At 39.6% G+C, this 18,327-nt stretch overlaps 1 long non-coding RNA gene across 1 annotated transcript; it reads left to right on the top strand.

The window, feature by feature from the left end:
* Positions 1–12,116: 12,116 nt before the first annotated feature.
* Positions 12,117–18,031, top strand: LOC143888379 (uncharacterized). Its single transcript, XR_013254570.1, has 2 exons — positions 12,117–12,299; positions 15,017–18,031. It is a non-coding gene; the product is annotated as an uncharacterized LOC143888379 (long non-coding RNA).
* Positions 18,032–18,327: the final 296 nt, after the last annotated feature.

The raw sequence follows: 18,327 nt of genomic DNA, 5'->3' as shown, positions 1-18,327 counted from the left end.
AAGTCGGGTGCACCAACAGACAAAGAAAAGTTTGTCGCCATGATTTCAGAGGCAAATATGCTTGAAGATGGCAATGATTGGTGGATTGACTCTGGTGCGACGATGCATGTCTGTAAAGACAGGAACCTGTTTTCAACTTATGAAACAGTTGAAGATGGAAGCGTGTTATACATGGGAAATTCGTCGACAGCAGAAGTCAAAGGGAAGGGCAAGGTGGAACTTGAGTTCACATCCGGCAAGCGACTCACTCTAACCGGTGTCTACCATGTACCAGAAGTTAGAAAGAACTTAGTGTCTGGAAGCATTCTCAACAAGAATGGCTTCAAACTTGTATTTGAATCTGACAAGTTCATTCTTTCTAAGGGGGGTACTTTTGTTGGGAAGGGATATATGTATGAAGGGATGTTCAAACTTAATATCAATAAAGTGAATGTCTTTGCTTATGTTTTGGATTCTTCTTTATCTTTATGGCATAATCGTTTAGGACATGTAAATACTAGGAAAATGAATGATATGGTTAAGTTAACCTTAATTCCTAAATATGAAAATGACTTAGTAGATAGATGTAAAACATGCATGCAAACCAAGATAATTACTAAGTCATTTCCTAAAGTAGATAGAACTTCTAACTTGTTAGATTTAATTCATAGTGATGTATGTGACATTCATAGTGTTCCCACAAAGGGAGGTAAAAAGTACTTTGTTACATTTATTGATGATTATTCTAAGTACTGTTATGTTTATCTACTTAGTCATAAAGATGAGGTTTTAGAAAAATTTAAGATTTATAAAACTGAAGTAGAAAACCAATGTATAACAAGCATTAAATGTCTCAGATCAGATAGAGGTGGTGAATATCACTTTCCTCATTTCTGTGAATCAGTAGGCATAGTCCATGAAACTTCTGCCCCTTATACACCACAACAAAATGGTGTAGCAGAAAGGAAGAATAGGACACTTACTGAAATGATTAATGCTATGCTTGTTAATTCTGGTTTAAATAAAAGTTTTTGGGGTGAAGCCTTACTTACAGCTTGTCACATTTTGAATAGGGTACCAAGTAAGAAATCTGATATAACCCCTTATGAATTGTGGAAGAAAAGGAAACCAAACTTAAGTTACCTTAAAGTTTGGGGTTGTAGATCTATAGTTAAAGTCCCTAAACCTAAGTTAAGGAAATTAGGTGAAAAGGGTATTGAGTGTATCTTTTTGGGATATGCTAGTCACAGTAAGGCCTATAGGTTCTTAGTTATAGAACCCAATGATTTTATAGATGTCAATACCATAATTGAATCTAGAGATGCCTTTTTCTATGAAAATAGGTTCACTTCAATTCCTAAAGAAATTGAACCTACAACTTCTGTAGATCATCATTTAGAATCACAAACAGAAGTTGGTGAACCTAGTGTACAACCTAGTAAAATAAGAAGAAGCTCAAGAGATAGAAGGGATAGGAGTTTTGGCCCTGACTTTGTAACCTACCTGGTAGAAGGGACAAGGGAAAAACTCCAAGGTTCTATCTTGTTAAACTTTAGCATAGAAAGTGACCCTCAAACCTATGGAGAAGCCATAAAGTCACAAGATGCTGCTTTTTGGAAAGAAGCAATTAATGACGAAATGGATTCTATCATGGGTAATAAAACTTGGATTTTGGTTGATCTACCACCTGGGTCTAAACCTATAGGATGTAAATGGATCTTCAAGAAGAAGATCAAAGTAGATGGGACCATAGAAAAGTTTAAGGCAAGGTTAGTTGCCAAAGGGTTTACTCAAAAACCCGGTATTGATTTCTTTGACACATATGCACCTGTTGCTAGGATTTCTACCATTAGAGTGTTGATTGCCCTTGCTTCCATATACAAACTTCACATTCACCAGATGGATGTTAAAACCGCATTCTTAAATGGTGAACTTGATGAAGAAGTGTATATGGAACAACCTGAGGGATTTATTCTGCCAGGCCAAGAGCATAAAGTATGTAAGCTTATCAAATCTTTGTATGGGCTTAAGCAAGCCCCTAAACAATGGCATGAAAGATTTGATAAAGTCTTAGTGTCAAATGGTTATAAGATACATGAGTCAGATAAATGTATATACAGTAAATTTAAGGGTGGCAAAGGTGTTGTTATTTGTTTATATGTTGATGACATGTTAATTTTTAGTACCGATATTGAAAGCATTCAAAGTACTAAATCATATCTTTCTCAAAACTTTGATATGAAAGATATGGGTGAAGCTGATGTGATTTTGGGTATTAGAATCATAAGACAGAATAATGGTCTTATTCTAACACAATCACATTATATTGAGAAAGTTCTCAAAAAGTTTAACCATTTTGAATGTTCACCCATTTCAACACCTTTTGACCCAAATATAAAGTTGTATCTTAATACTGGTAGGACTATCTCTCAACTAGGGTATGCTAGTGTAATTGGTAGTCTTATGTATGCTATGACTTGTACTAGGCCAGACATAGCATATGCTGTAGGTAAACTTAGTAGGTTTACCAGTAATCCTAGTTTTTCTCATTGGAATGCAGTCTATAGAGTTTTAAAATATTTAAAGAAAACTATAGACTATGGTTTATGTTATAGTGGGTATCCAACTGTAATAGAAGGATACTCTGATGCTAGTTGGATAACTGAGCGTATAGACCATTTATCAACCAGTGGGTGGATTTTCACCCTTGGTGGGGGAGCAGTCTCCTGGGCCTCTAAGAAACAGACATGCATAACAACTTCAACTATGGAAGCAGAGTTTATAGCTCTGGCAGCATGCTGTAAAGAGGCGGAATGGCTTCGGAATTTGTTATTGGAAATTCCGTTATGGTCTAAACCAATGCCATCGATTTATGTCCATTGTGATAGTCAGGCCACACTATCAAGGGCATATAATCATGTTTATAATGGTAAGTCCAGACATATAGGACTTAGACATAGTGCTATAAGAGAGTTACTTACTAATGGAGTAGTAACTATTGATTTTGTGAGATCGAGCCAAAACTTGGCCGATCCATTCACTAAAGCTCTTGCAAGAGATCTGGTGTGTAAAACATCATTAGGGATGGGGTTAAAGCCATTAACCAATAGTCACCAATGATGGAACATCAACTCAACACTTGAATAAACATCAAGTCTTGAGTTCAATGAGTCCAAGTACATCATATGGAGTGACTGCAAGCACTATAATCTGTATTATTTGCCATCCCAAGGTAAAGTGCTTGGTACCTGTAATGTTTAAAAGGAGAAGGCTGAGTATTTAAACTCTTAATAGGCTTATAACATAGTGTTGGAGTGTTTTAGTTACAGGGGCACTCTTGATAAGCCTACCTATGTGAGTGTGGAAGTGGTGCCGCTTCCTATGAGACCTGGCTAGTCTCTAGAGCGCTCATGAAACCAAGATATAGACACAAGGCCAGTACATGTGTCGGTTTTAGAAATTGCCCAAAGAGGTGAAATCTTGTGTGTGAGACGTATCCGGTTAACCAAATAGAATAGCTAGTTCAAAGATACGTCTACTATGCAATTCTGGTTAACTTTGATATGTCCTCACTAAGTGAAGGTTCAAATCGAGAGATACCTTCATCTATGCATAAGATTTCCAAGCCCGATGAGAAAATTTTCTTTGATTTTGAAAATGGTGGGGGATTGTTAATGATTTTGCATTTTCAAAATCATGTATATTACATGTTTTAGTGTTTTGGAAAATGTTTTATCAAAAGCGTTTGGGAAAAAGAAAAAGTTTTCTTGGAAATATTTGCTTTTACAAAAGGATGTAGAAGTGTAGTTGAAAAAGATAGTTCCACATCGGATGAGAGAAAAGAAAGAGAAGGGCTTATAAAGCACTACCTTTTCTAACTCTTGTTGATTGCACATTGGGTTGAACCCATGGTTGGACCCGCGGGACGGTGCAACGCACCGTTCGCACACGCGCACGCGCACGCGCGCGCGCGGCGTGGGCAATGGGCTATAGGGCGCATAGTGGCGCTTTATTGGCGCTTTTTTAGGCGCACTTTGCACTTCGCACGTACGCAACGTCGCGAGGAGCGATTGGAGCCTTTAACTTTTCCAGATTTGATCTGCACCGTTGGATCAAGATGAAGATGGACCGGTCGGATGGGTGGGTCAAATGGTTCGCAGGCCCATCAAGCCGAATGGTTCAGTTGGGTTGGGCTTCGGTTCGGGCCTAACGGTGGGCCCGTTTCGGTTCGGGCCTAACGGTCGGCCCAACGGGCCCATGACTCCAACGGTCAAAGGGTGTGATCAAATGGGTTGTGTCCCTTTCCCCAACGGTCATGTGCCAAGGGGGTGCGATCCACACCATAGATGATTGATCTAACGATGACTGGGTTGGAAAGAGGATTTTACTCAAGCCAACAGTCACATCTAGGATCGATCAGGACCGTTCAATATCAATGGGTGCGATCTAACGGTCAGATTTCAAACATTCTGGAAAGGTGCCCTGTAGAGGTGTTTTTCACACTGAAAAGACACCAGATGGTCTATAAAAATGTGCAAACTTCAGTCATTTCAAATAGAAATCGAATTGGCAATTCTGACTGACTTTACACTCTCTTCTACACTCCTACTAAAATCCCCAAGTATTTCTACATACTGTTTTTCTTTTGTTTACTGTTCTAGATACTGTTTTTCTGCAGAAACAGAATCTAGAGATTTCTCTAAGGCTTGAAATTTCGGAAGGGCATTTCGGGTTTGATTCCGCTAGTGCTACGCGTCATCAAACATTAGTAGGGCTTCCCTACTAGGCTTCATTGTATCTTGGAGGCAATTCGCGGATCCCCTTTGCACACTACTAGTGGGGGCGAATCTTGTCTTAAGGAAAGTGATATCACGCCTTGAAGCAACAAGTTTCTGTTTTCTATCATCAACAGTACCCTCAACAAATTTTCCAACAATCTTAAGACAAGATTTTCTACTGTTGTTTCAATGGCACTTTATTCAGTTCGTCAAATGACCCAAGACTTTGTCAAACTCGAACGTTTCGACAAAGGAAATTTCAAGCGCTGGCAGAAGAAGCTGCACTTCATTTTGACATCACTCAAAGTGGTCCATGTTCTCACAACTCTAAAGCCGTCAGCAAATGAAAATGAAACTTTGGCGGAGGCTCGTGCAAGGATGAAGTGGGAACAGGATGACTACATCTGCAAAGGGCACATCCTAAATGCTATGTCAGATACACTATTTGACATATATCAACGCATGGGATCAGCAAGTGAAATCTGGAATGCACTTGAAGCCAAATACTTGGCGGAAGACGCTAGTAGCAAGAAATTCACTGTAAGTCAATTTTTAAATTTTAAAATGGTAGATGATAAGTCTGTTATTGATCAATTACATGAAATACAACATGTAATTAATCAAATTCATTTGCAAGGCATCCTTCTTGATGATTCCTTCATTGTCCCATCAATTATTGACAAACTTCCACCAAATTGGAAAGACTTTAGAAAAAGTCTAAAACACAAGAAAGAGGAAATGTCTATTGAAGACTTGGCTCAATGCCTCAGGATTGAGGAAGAGTCAAGAATCAGAGACAAGAAAGAAAATGAAACTGTATCCTCTAAGATCCATTTGGTGGAAAATGTCAAGAATTCGAACCAACAAAGAAAAGGCAATTGGAAGAGAAACAAACACCCTGAAAAGAATACTAATAAGAATAAGAAAAGAAAGGGTGCTTGTTTCAACTGTGGCAAACCAGGCCATTACAAGAGTGAGTGCCGACTTCTTAAGGATAAGAAGTCGGGTGCACCAACAGACAAAGAAAAGTTTGTCGCCATGATTTCAGAGGCAAATATGCTTGAAGATGGCAATGATTGGTGGATTGACTCTGGTGCGACGATGCATGTCTGTAAAGACAGGAACCTGTTTTCAACTTATGAAACAGTTGAAGATGGAAGCGTGTTATACATGGGAAATTCGTCGACAGCAGAAGTCAAAGGGAAGGGCAAGGTGGAACTTGAGTTCACATCCGGCAAGCGACTCACTCTAACCGGTGTCTACCATGTACCAGAAGTTAGAAAGAACTTAGTGTCTGGAAGCATTCTCAACAAGAATGGCTTCAAACTTGTATTTGAATCTGACAAGTTCATTCTTTCTAAGGGGGGTACTTTTGTTGGGAAGGGATATATGTATGAAGGGATGTTCAAACTTAATATCAATAAAGTGAATGTCTTTGCTTATGTTTTGGATTCTTCTTTATCTTTATGGCATAATCGTTTAGGACATGTAAATACTAGGAAAATGAATGATATGGTTAAGTTAACCTTAATTCCTAAATATGAAAATGACTTAGTAGATAGATGTAAAACATGCATGCAAACCAAGATAATTACTAAGTCATTTCCTAAAGTAGATAGAACTTCTAACTTGTTAGATTTAATTCATAGTGATGTATGTGACATTCATAGTGTTCCCACAAAGGGAGGTAAAAAGTACTTTGTTACATTTATTGATGATTATTCTAAGTACTGTTATGTTTATCTACTTAGTCATAAAGATGAGGTTTTAGAAAAATTTAAGATTTATAAAACTGAAGTAGAAAACCAATGTATAACAAGCATTAAATGTCTCAGATCAGATAGAGGTGGTGAATATCACTTTCCTCATTTCTGTGAATCAGTAGGCATAGTCCATGAAACTTCTGCCCCTTATACACCACAACAAAATGGTGTAGCAGAAAGGAAGAATAGGACACTTACTGAAATGATTAATGCTATGCTTGTTAATTCTGGTTTAAATAAAAGTTTTTGGGGTGAAGCCTTACTTACAGCTTGTCACATTTTGAATAGGGTACCAAGTAAGAAATCTGATATAACCCCTTATGAATTGTGGAAGAAAAGGAAACCAAACTTAAGTTACCTTAAAGTTTGGGGTTGTAGATCTATAGTTAAAGTCCCTAAACCTAAGTTAAGGAAATTAGGTGAAAAGGGTATTGAGTGTATCTTTTTGGGATATGCTAGTCACAGTAAGGCCTATAGGTTCTTAGTTATAGAACCCAATGATTTTATAGATGTCAATACCATAATTGAATCTAGAGATGCCTTTTTCTATGAAAATAGGTTCACTTCAATTCCTAAAGAAATTGAACCTACAACTTCTGTAGATCATCATTTAGAATCACAAACAGAAGTTGGTGAACCTAGTGTACAACCTAGTAAAATAAGAAGAAGCTCAAGAGATAGAAGGGATAGGAGTTTTGGCCCTGACTTTGTAACCTACCTGGTAGAAGGGACAAGGGAAAAACTCCAAGGTTCTATCTTGTTAAACTTTAGCATAGAAAGTGACCCTCAAACCTATGGAGAAGCCATAAAGTCACAAGATGCTGCTTTTTGGAAAGAAGCAATTAATGACGAAATGGATTCTATCATGGGTAATAAAACTTGGATTTTGGTTGATCTACCACCTGGGTCTAAACCTATAGGATGTAAATGGATCTTCAAGAAGAAGATCAAAGTAGATGGGACCATAGAAAAGTTTAAGGCAAGGTTAGTTGCCAAAGGGTTTACTCAAAAACCCGGTATTGATTTCTTTGACACATATGCACCTGTTGCTAGGATTTCTACCATTAGAGTGTTGATTGCCCTTGCTTCCATATACAAACTTCACATTCACCAGATGGATGTTAAAACCGCATTCTTAAATGGTGAACTTGATGAAGAAGTGTATATGGAACAACCTGAGGGATTTATTCTGCCAGGCCAAGAGCATAAAGTATGTAAGCTTATCAAATCTTTGTATGGGCTTAAGCAAGCCCCTAAACAATGGCATGAAAGATTTGATAAAGTCTTAGTGTCAAATGGTTATAAGATACATGAGTCAGATAAATGTATATACAGTAAATTTAAGGGTGGCAAAGGTGTTGTTATTTGTTTATATGTTGATGACATGTTAATTTTTAGTACCGATATTGAAAGCATTCAAAGTACTAAATCATATCTTTCTCAAAACTTTGATATGAAAGATATGGGTGAAGCTGATGTGATTTTGGGTATTAGAATCATAAGACAGAATAATGGTCTTATTCTAACACAATCACATTATATTGAGAAAGTTCTCAAAAAGTTTAACCATTTTGAATGTTCACCCATTTCAACACCTTTTGACCCAAATATAAAGTTGTATCTTAATACTGGTAGGACTATCTCTCAACTAGGGTATGCTAGTGTAATTGGTAGTCTTATGTATGCTATGACTTGTACTAGGCCAGACATAGCATATGCTGTAGGTAAACTTAGTAGGTTTACCAGTAATCCTAGTTTTTCTCATTGGAATGCAGTCTATAGAGTTTTAAAATATTTAAAGAAAACTATAGACTATGGTTTATGTTATAGTGGGTATCCAACTGTAATAGAAGGATACTCTGATGCTAGTTGGATAACTGAGCGTATAGACCATTTATCAACCAGTGGGTGGATTTTCACCCTTGGTGGGGGAGCAGTCTCCTGGGCCTCTAAGAAACAGACATGCATAACAACTTCAACTATGGAAGCAGAGTTTATAGCTCTGGCAGCATGCTGTAAAGAGGCGGAATGGCTTCGGAATTTGTTATTGGAAATTCCGTTATGGTCTAAACCAATGCCATCGATTTATGTCCATTGTGATAGTCAGGCCACACTATCAAGGGCATATAATCATGTTTATAATGGTAAGTCCAGACATATAGGACTTAGACATAGTGCTATAAGAGAGTTACTTACTAATGGAGTAGTAACTATTGATTTTGTGAGATCGAGCCAAAACTTGGCCGATCCATTCACTAAAGCTCTTGCAAGAGATCTGGTGTGTAAAACATCATTAGGGATGGGGTTAAAGCCATTAACCAATAGTCACCAATGATGGAACATCAACTCAACACTTGAATAAACATCAAGTCTTGAGTTCAATGAGTCCAAGTACATCATATGGAGTGACTGCAAGCACTATAATCTGTATTATTTGCCATCCCAAGGTAAAGTGCTTGGTACCTGTAATGTTTAAAAGGAGAAGGCTGAGTATTTAAACTCTTAATAGGCTTATAACATAGTGTTGGAGTGTTTTAGTTACAGGGGCATTCTTGATAAGCCTACCTATGTGAGTGTGGAAGTGGTGCCGCTTCCTATGAGACCTGGCTAGTCTCTAGAGCGCTCATGAAACCAAGATATAGACACAAGGCCAGTACATGTGTCGGTTTTAGAAATTGCCCAAAGAGGTGAAATCTTGTGTGTGAGACGTATCCGGTTAACCAAATAGAATAGCTAGTTCAAAGATACGTCTACTATGCAATTCTGGTTAACTTTGATATGTCCTCACTAAGTGAAGGTTCAAATCGAGAGATACCTTCATCTATGCATAAGATTTCCAAGCCCGATGAGAAAATTTTCTTTGATTTTGAAAATGGTGGGGGATTGTTAATGATTTTGCATTTTCAAAATCATGTATATTACATGTTTTAGTGTTTTGGAAAATGTTTTATCAAAAGCGTTTGGGAAAAAGAAAAAGTTTTCTTGGAAATATTTGCTTTTACAAAAGGATGTAGAAGTGTAGTTGAAAAAGATAGTTCCACATCGGATGAGAGAAAAGAAAGAGAAGGGCTTATAAAGCACTACCTTTTCTAACTCTTGTTGATTGCACATTGGGTTGAACCCATGGTTGGACCCGCGGGACGGTGCAACGCACCGTTCGCACACGCGCACGCGCACGCGCGCGCGCGGCGTGGGCAATGGGCTATAGGGCGCATAGTGGCGCTTTATTGGCGCTTTTTTAGGCGCACTTTGCACTTCGCACGTACGCAACGTCGCGAGGAGCGATTGGAGCCTTTAACTTTTCCAGATTTGATCTGCACCGTTGGATCAAGATGAAGATGGACCGGTCGGATGGGTGGGTCAAATGGTTCGCAGGCCCATCAAGCCGAATGGTTCAGTTGGGTTGGGCTTCGGTTCGGGCCTAACGGTGGGCCCGTTTCGGTTCGGGCCTAACGGTCGGCCCAACGGGCCCATGACTCCAACGGTCAAAGGGTGTGATCAAATGGGTTGTGTCCCTTTCCCCAACGGTCATGTGCCAAGGGGGTGCGATCCACACCATAGATGATTGATCTAACGATGACTGGGTTGGAAAGAGGATTTTACTCAAGCCAACAGTCACATCTAGGATCGATCAGGACCGTTCAATATCAATGGGTGCGATCTAACGGTCAGATTTCAAACATTCTGGAAAGGTGCCCTGTAGAGGTGTTTTTCACACTGAAAAGACACCAGATGGTCTATAAAAATGTGCAAACTTCAGTCATTTCAAATAGAAATCGAATTGGCAATTCTGACTGACTTTACACTCTCTTCTACACTCCTACTAAAATCCCCAAGTATTTCTACATACTGTTTTTCTTTTGTTTACTGTTCTAGATACTGTTTTTCTGCAGAAACAGAATCTAGAGATTTCTCTAAGGCTTGAAATTTCGGAAGGGCATTTCGGGTTTGATTCCGCTAGTGCTACGCGTCATCAAACATTAGTAGGGCTTCCCTACTAGGCTTCATTGTATCTTGGAGGCAATTCGCGGATCCCCTTTGCACACTACTAGTGGGGGCGAATCTTGTCTTAAGGAAAGTGATATCACGCCTTGAAGCAACAAGTTCCTGTTTTCTATCATCAACAGTACCCTCAACAAATTTTCCAACAATCTTAAGACAAGATTTTCTACTGTTGTTTCAATGGCACTTTATTCAGTTCGTCAAATGACCCAAGACTTTGTCAAACTCGAACGTTTCGACAAAGGAAATTTCAAGCGCTGGCAGAAGAAGCTGCACTTCATTTTGACATCACTCAAAGTGGTCCATGTTCTCACAACTCTAAAGCCGTCAGCAAATGAAAATGAAACTTTGGCGGAGGCTCGTGCAAGGATGAAGTGGGAACAGGATGACTACATCTGCAAAGGGCACATCCTAAATGCTATGTCAGATACACTATTTGACATATATCAAGGCATGGGATCAGCAAGTGAAATCTGGAATGCACTTGAAGCCAAATACTTGGCGGAAGACGCTAGTAGCAAGAAATTCACTGTAAGTCAATTTTTAAATTTTAAAATGGTAGATGATAAGTCTGTTATTGATCAATTACATGAAATACAACATGTAATTAATCAAATTCATTTGCAAGGCATCCTTCTTGATGATTCCTTCATTGTCCCATCAATTATTGACAAACTTCCACCAAATTGGAAAGACTTTAGAAAAAGTCTAAAACACAAGAAAGAGGAAATGTCTATTGAAGACTTGGCTCAATGCCTCAGGATTGAGGAAGAGTCAAGAATCAGAGACAAGAAAGAAAATGAAACTGTATCCTCTAAGATCCATTTGGTGGAAAATGTCAAGAATTCGAACCAACAAAGAAAAGGCAATTGGAAGAGAAACAAACACCCTGAAAAGAATACTAATAAGAATAAGAAAAGAAAGGGTGCTTGTTTCAACTGTGGCAAACCAGGCCATTACAAGAGTGAGTGCCGACTTCTTAAGGATAAGAAGTCGGGTGCACCAACAGACAAAGAAAAGTTTGTCGCCATGATTTCAGAGGCAAATATGCTTGAAGATGGCAATGATTGGTGGATTGACTCTGGTGCGACGATGCATGTCTGTAAAGACAAGAACCTGTTTTCAACTTATGAAACAGTTGAAGATGGAAGCGTGTTATTGTAGACACCCACATTTTGCTTTACTTTAACCAACAATAACCTAATATATGTTTTAGGTCATTAATATCTTGATCTGACTTTACGGATCATCAATCGGGACAAAATAAGATAGGGTCACTTCATAGCCCGAACCCTGATTCCATTCCGAGACCCGATTTCCGTAAATCGTTAGATCAATGGCAGATCTTGACCTGGGTCTAACCATCCAAAACCACCTAACCTCTCCTCTCATCCTAACCATCCAAACCTCACCTAACCTCACCTAACCTCTCCTCTCATCCTAACCATCCAAACCTCACCTAACCTCACCTAACCTCACCTAACCACCTAACCTCACCTAACCTTACCTAACCTCACCTAACCTCACCTAACCTCCTATCCCATTCTCCTATAAATACCCTCTCATCCCACCATCCAACAAAAAGAAGAAAAAGAACCCCTCTCTTAGAAAATTCATCCCTCTCCCTCATCTCTTCAAGGGTTCGGCCATCCTTGCCGGATCGGGTGATTTTATACGTTGGGTGATATATATCAAAAGCAGTCATTATCAAGCAAGGAATCATCTTCAAGGAATTACCATCAAAGAAAAATCAAACACAAAGTGGGTTTCCAAAGAGGTAGGCATTTATTTCAATTCTATGTAGGGTCTGTTTTCATGCATATCTTTTACTTTAAAAGAAAAACCATGTTAGGAAGCATGTAGGGTCTGTTTTCCCCCTGGTTAGCCTCTGGTTAGACCCTGGTTGCACCCAGGTTCGCTGCTGGTTGCACCCAGGTTCGATGCTGGTTGCACCCTGGTTCCCTACTGATTCGCACCCTGGTTCCCTGCTGGTTGCACCCTGGTTCCCTACTGGTTCGCACCCTGGTTCCCTACTGGTTCGCACCCTGCTTCCCTGCTGGTTGCACCCTGGTCCGCACCCTGGTTTGTACCCTGCTTCCTCCTAGTTAGACCATGGCTAGTCTCGGGTTTGCTCCTAACTTAGACCCGACTCACTTGACCCTAACCATTAACCCAATCCAACCAAGTCATATCCCAACACAATCCGAGTCGCATGTCTGAATCCATTTGGCCGAATCTCATAAGCCCGCCCACTTTGAATTCCGAAAATTCAAACCCTTGATGATTCCAATATGCTCAATTCTTTGATGCAAATTCCCAATTCCAAAATCCCATTGCTATATCAATGTTTTTGAATCTCAAGTCCAATGCTCAAATACAAACCCGATTCCTGATCCAAATACCAAACCTGTTTTCCAAAATCCAAGCAACCTCGCCAGTGGAACTACGTGTGGCTTGATCCCCATCATGGGGTACGTAGGCAATTTGGCACTCCCAAGTTCAGTCGCACCTTTCTCTATCTTTCCCATTCCCTCACACTATTCATCATCTCGATTCATCTCGTGTCTCTCGGAACCATTGGATTATGGTTTCCGTCGTAAGAACCCTTAGAGCCCAATTTAGGAACAATGGTGTCGTGTCGTGTTGTGTCCTAAGTTTTAGGGAGTCCTAGAGTTAGGAGTCCAGCCTCATCACGGACGCTTGCTATGTATAGCAACCGTGCCATAGGTCAAGTTACACTAGTTATCCAGTTTTTCCCTAGGACAAGCCTAGTAAACTAGGATGTAGGCTAACCTGCATTAGTCTAAGGGACAACTTGCATTTAGATAGGATCATATAGCATCTTCGATGAAATCCTAAGATAATAAAATCCCCAACTTGAATTAAATAACTTCTCTTAAAACTGTTGAAACAGTCAATCCCGTCTAGATCGGTGTCCTAGTTGAGTTAGGCATATGTAGCTTAGCTTAAATGCACCGAACTACGTCGACTCTGATCCCAGTGAGGCTTGGGTACGTAGGCAGCTTGGATGTCTGATGGCATACCACCCGCGACTCGGCACCACAAACAAATTGTGGTGTTTTGTATATTAATTTTCTTGTAAATGCTTAATCAAATCACTTAGGATTTTCCATGAAATTAGAATTCTAGGAGAACTTTCACTTAGAATGAATCCAGACAAATTAATAAATCAAGATACACATCTAGGATTCACATTAAAATTAGATCATAGGATGCATGTCACTTAGTTCGCACATTAACATAGAGTTGAATGAGCCATTTAAAATAAATTTAAAAGAATTAGCTTTTGGAATCGAAGACCGATTATCGGGCAGGAATGGTGCATGTGGCGGATAACTCCCCATACCTTCCATTCTCGTAACCAGGTAGCGAGTCTAGATTTCTGGTTAATTACGGGTCCTAGATCCCACATCTAGGTGGCGACTCTGTCAGTCTCTTTCGTGTGGAATTCGGATTGCCTTAGTGATCCCAAGTTCACAGGAAAGATTAATTCAAATCAACATTAAAATGCACACGCCAATCGCGTGGGAACGAGAGACCAAGAGAGAGCGCGCGGCGGCTCGCGCGCCACGCCCCTCTCGCGGGGATCGGGTCCCACAGTCTGGCGACTCTGCTGGGGATCACCTAACTTCATTAAAATTCCAAAAGATAATTCATTTGAATTTAATTTAACTGGCTCATAAGAACTCTATCTCTTGTATACTTGTCAGATTAGTTTGTCTTGTTTTATTTTCTCATCACATTTTACTCAAACTTAATCTAACAAAACCTGAAGGCATCATAGATCGCGCGAACTTATTGCACACACTTACATCACTTGCATCTAAACTCTTGCATCTCACGTGCACACACGTCCTATTTTAGGAACCCGGAGTGTTATCTAGCATGGTTGACTGGGATTTCATCACCTGGTGCCTCTGTGCTAGAGAAGCATTCCACCCTTAGCCTGGTACCTTTATGGTACGTAAACGGATCTCTTGTTCACGTACTGATACGCCGGACACTGGTACAGTATATCGAGCAGGGATTCGCGCTAAGGGAACTCTTGGCCTTACCCCTAGATTAACCTACACATGCATGTAGTATACAAACACATGTGCATCACGTGTGTGAGCCTAGTTTAGGATATCCTACCCATTGGTGTCTAGATTAGGCCGTGGTCCATCTTTCAATGGTCACGATCGGTCCTTATATACACGAACAAAGTCATGAGTCGAGATTCTCTCTCCACTCCGATAGATTAGGATTAAGGTTGATGCCTTCAGGTAACACTGATAAAATGTGAAAAAAAAAAAATTCCCTTTGGGTTAGGATATAAATCCCATCATTTCCAAAGATCTCATAGGATTAGTCATTCATGATCTATCCGTTGAAAGCAATCTTATGCTATCTCATCTAATCTTTTGATCGTGCGCCTTTCGTTCTTCTGTCATACGATTCGATCGTATCTTCATGCCATCCCCTAACTGGCAGATGCAGAATCTCACAATCTTTCGATTATGCGTTCTCATGATCTGATCATGCCTGGTCCAGATAATCCAATCTTGCTTGTACCCCTGGTCTGTTCCTCCTCTAGGGGCTACCTTTTTCAAGATTATTTTGCTAAGTCCTTCAGAGTTCACTCTCAGAATCCTTGAGCTAGGGGCATTTCCCTATGCGAATCAGTCATCATTGTCCAAAATTGAAAGTATCAGCCATGATGATGTTCAGAACGAACCAGCCTTCGTCGAGCCTTCAACGCCAAACAGTTGCAGCAGTTAAAGTTTTAGTCACTTACTATTTTATGTTGAGTCAGTCATCATGGTCAGTATAATTGTTGAGTCCGGTCTTACAGTTAAAGGTCAATGCCTAGTCCAGGCAAGTTATCTTCTGTTTCCCTTTCTTATTTAGAGTTGTGAATCCTGAGCATGTTCAGGATAGGTCGTCTGATGTAATAGCTTTTCTTTAAATAAAATTTCAGTCAGTTCCAAAAAGTTCACTTGTGTCTGTTCTTAAGTGTGCTTCTGATCTTAAAATAAGACTCCCTCTTCAAATGAGGACAAAATTGACGAAACTCCACTTGAGTCACAGCAATTACTTGAACGAGAGGAGGAGCGCCAATCCCAACCTTTCAAAGATGAAATTGAAATGATAAACACTGGCACTGAAACTTTGATTCAGTGAATGCCGATTGAAAATACATTACCCTCTAAAGAGTGTGAAGAATTGATAAAATTATTTCAAGAATAAGAAGATTGTCTAGAAAAGCTACAACCGATACCAGGGGCAAGACATAGATGGAAAGCTCAAAGAAAATGAAGAAAGTGAGAAGATATATGCTATACAAGGGGCATAGAATGGAAACAACTTTCATATTTCCAATCAATGACCTTGGTTCTCAAATTCATAACATAAAGCCAACAAATTCAAGATGAAAAGTTCAAGAGCAAACAATGAAAAGTGATCATCAGATATCGAGAGTACGAATCCATAGATGGAGGATGTCAAAGAACAAGTTTCACTCTATGAAAATCAAAAGCACGTATTAGAATCTTGGAAGAAGAAGATCCATTATCTCTTACCTGGAAATGCCGTCAAATTCTGTGAAAAAAAAGAAAAGAAAAAATAAATAAATAATCAGTACCAGAGGGACCCTAGTAACCTAGATCGATTCCCAATTTGAACATCGGAAGGCCTCCTTTGGCCGAATAAATCCCAAAATCAGAACCCAACGTCAAAAGAATACCGGTTTGCAAACCCTTCGAGCCTGAATCAAATTTTCTTGAAAACCCATCAAACTAGGGGCATCCGCCCCGAACTACGCGAGACCTGATCCCTACACTGGGGTACGTAGGCAGCTCGGTTAAACCGAGTTCGGTCGATTCAAAAAAAAAAGAAAAAGAAAAATCAATCGTTCCAGAAAAAAAAAGATGGACAAGTTCCAAAAGAAGAGAAGTTAATTGTTCCAGAAAGAAAAGAAAAAAGGAAAAAAATCAATTAACCTTCAAACAATTGATCTTCAAACTAGGGGCATTCGCCTTGACCTACACACGACCTGATTCCTACCTTGGGATATGTAGGCAACCTGTTCACAGGTTCGGTCGAAATCTTTGTTGAACCTTAAGCCATTCTTTGAAAAGCCCTATCCTACCTATAAAGTCCTTCTGGTGTTCAGAACTAATGAGCTAGGTCCCGAGACACAATAAAAAAAAATGATGAATAAGAAAACGAACGGAGTTTGAAGATCTGCTAGACTTGAAACCTGAAAGGGCGGTCTAGGCAAAATTTAAGATCATTCCCCTGCTAAGTTGAAAACCCGAAAGGGCGGCTTAGGCAAAAGCTAAGGGGATAGCCTGCTGGATCGAAAACCTAGAATGGTGGTTCAGGCAAAAGTTAAGGCTAGCGCGGTCCGCCAAGTTAAAAACCCCGAAGAGGTGACTTGGTCACGGTAAGAGAATCAGTATAAGAAGGCAACAGCCGGTATCAAGACTGAAGATCAACTGAAGTTCAAGCAAATTCAAGTGATATCCTCAAAACTGGGGGCATTGAAGCTAAGCAATCTTAGGGGGCGTAATTAAATCCTTGAGGCATTACTGTTTTAAGGAAAAAGTCCAGTGTTTACCAATTGAAAAACTATTCCTCGAAAGGATAGACTTACCAAACAAAATATTAACTAAGTCAGAAGCATCACTGTGTTTGTCAGTATAGTCAGTCAATCTTTGTTATTCTAAGTTCACTCCTTCAGGGCTGCTCAATCCTTTGAGTAGTGCCTTTCATCTAAGTTTTCTCTTTAGAAAGAGTCAATCGTCGTTCCTATGTCCAAATGATGTAACTGTCTTGGTGAAGGAGGCCCGGCCTAGGCAGCTCCCTGCAATTATACCTGAAAGGGTTCGAGAATCTAGTCAAACAGCTACATTTCAAAGAAGATCAACTCAGAAGAGTTCAGAAGTAGAAACATCAGAAAGCCCAGCTTCCGTAAAAAGATCATACCCCAGGAAGGCACCTTAAGCTTGGAAGAGCCCCAGATGCAATGGTGGTTGAGCCAATTTCTCAGAAAGATGAACCATTAAAATTCAGAATTTCCTTCCGGTTAGTTAAATACTATCCTGGTCAAGAAATGTTCATCTAAGCACCTGTCAAAAAACAGATCCCGCTTTTCCATGTTAGAGAGCCGTTGTTCTAAATTACCAATTTCAAGTATCTTGTTCAAGGTTTCAGTTATCAAAATCCCCAGAAGACAAGACCAACAGTCTCATTGAGAAAAATCTTGTTGAAGTTTCATAAAAGTGTTCCTAATCCATTCTTGTTACTAATGGTTCTTCGTTCATAAGGTTGGTCGTCTCATTATTCGTCAAAGTCTTGGTTTCCAATATCTTTACTGGGCACGATCTATAATGTCCCCGATTTCATTGAGTTCAAAAAAAAAAAAAAAAAAAATCCAAAATTCATCAAATCCAATCCCCGATTCAAACAAATCCAATCTTACGTCAAATTCAAGTTCATGAAAAATCTCATGTCCTCTTTGAGCCCTTTTGTGAAAGGTGCCTCATTTCTCGAGTCCATTTGTGAATGGTCTCGTCTTCTCCTTGAACCCGTTTGTGAACAGGTTTCTCATTCTCTGAGTTCATTTGTGAATGCTCTAATGTCCTCTTTGAGCCCGTTTGTGAACGGTGCCTCTGTTCTCGAGGCCATTTGTGAATGGTCTCATCTTCTCCTTGAGCCCGTTTGCGGACGGTACCTCATTTTCCAAAAATAAAAAAATTTATCAAATCCAAATCCTTAATTAAAAATAAAAAAATAAAAAA

The sequence above is a fragment of the Tasmannia lanceolata genome, unplaced genomic scaffold (assembly GCF_043159265.1).
Source record: "Tasmannia lanceolata isolate RefF3 unplaced genomic scaffold, GAP_Taslan_0.1 ptg000012l, whole genome shotgun sequence".
NCBI lineage: Eukaryota > Viridiplantae > Streptophyta > Magnoliopsida > Canellales > Winteraceae > Tasmannia > Tasmannia lanceolata.
The sequence above is the reverse complement of the archived record's forward strand: the minus strand, read 5'-3'. Positions and strand labels throughout refer to the sequence as shown.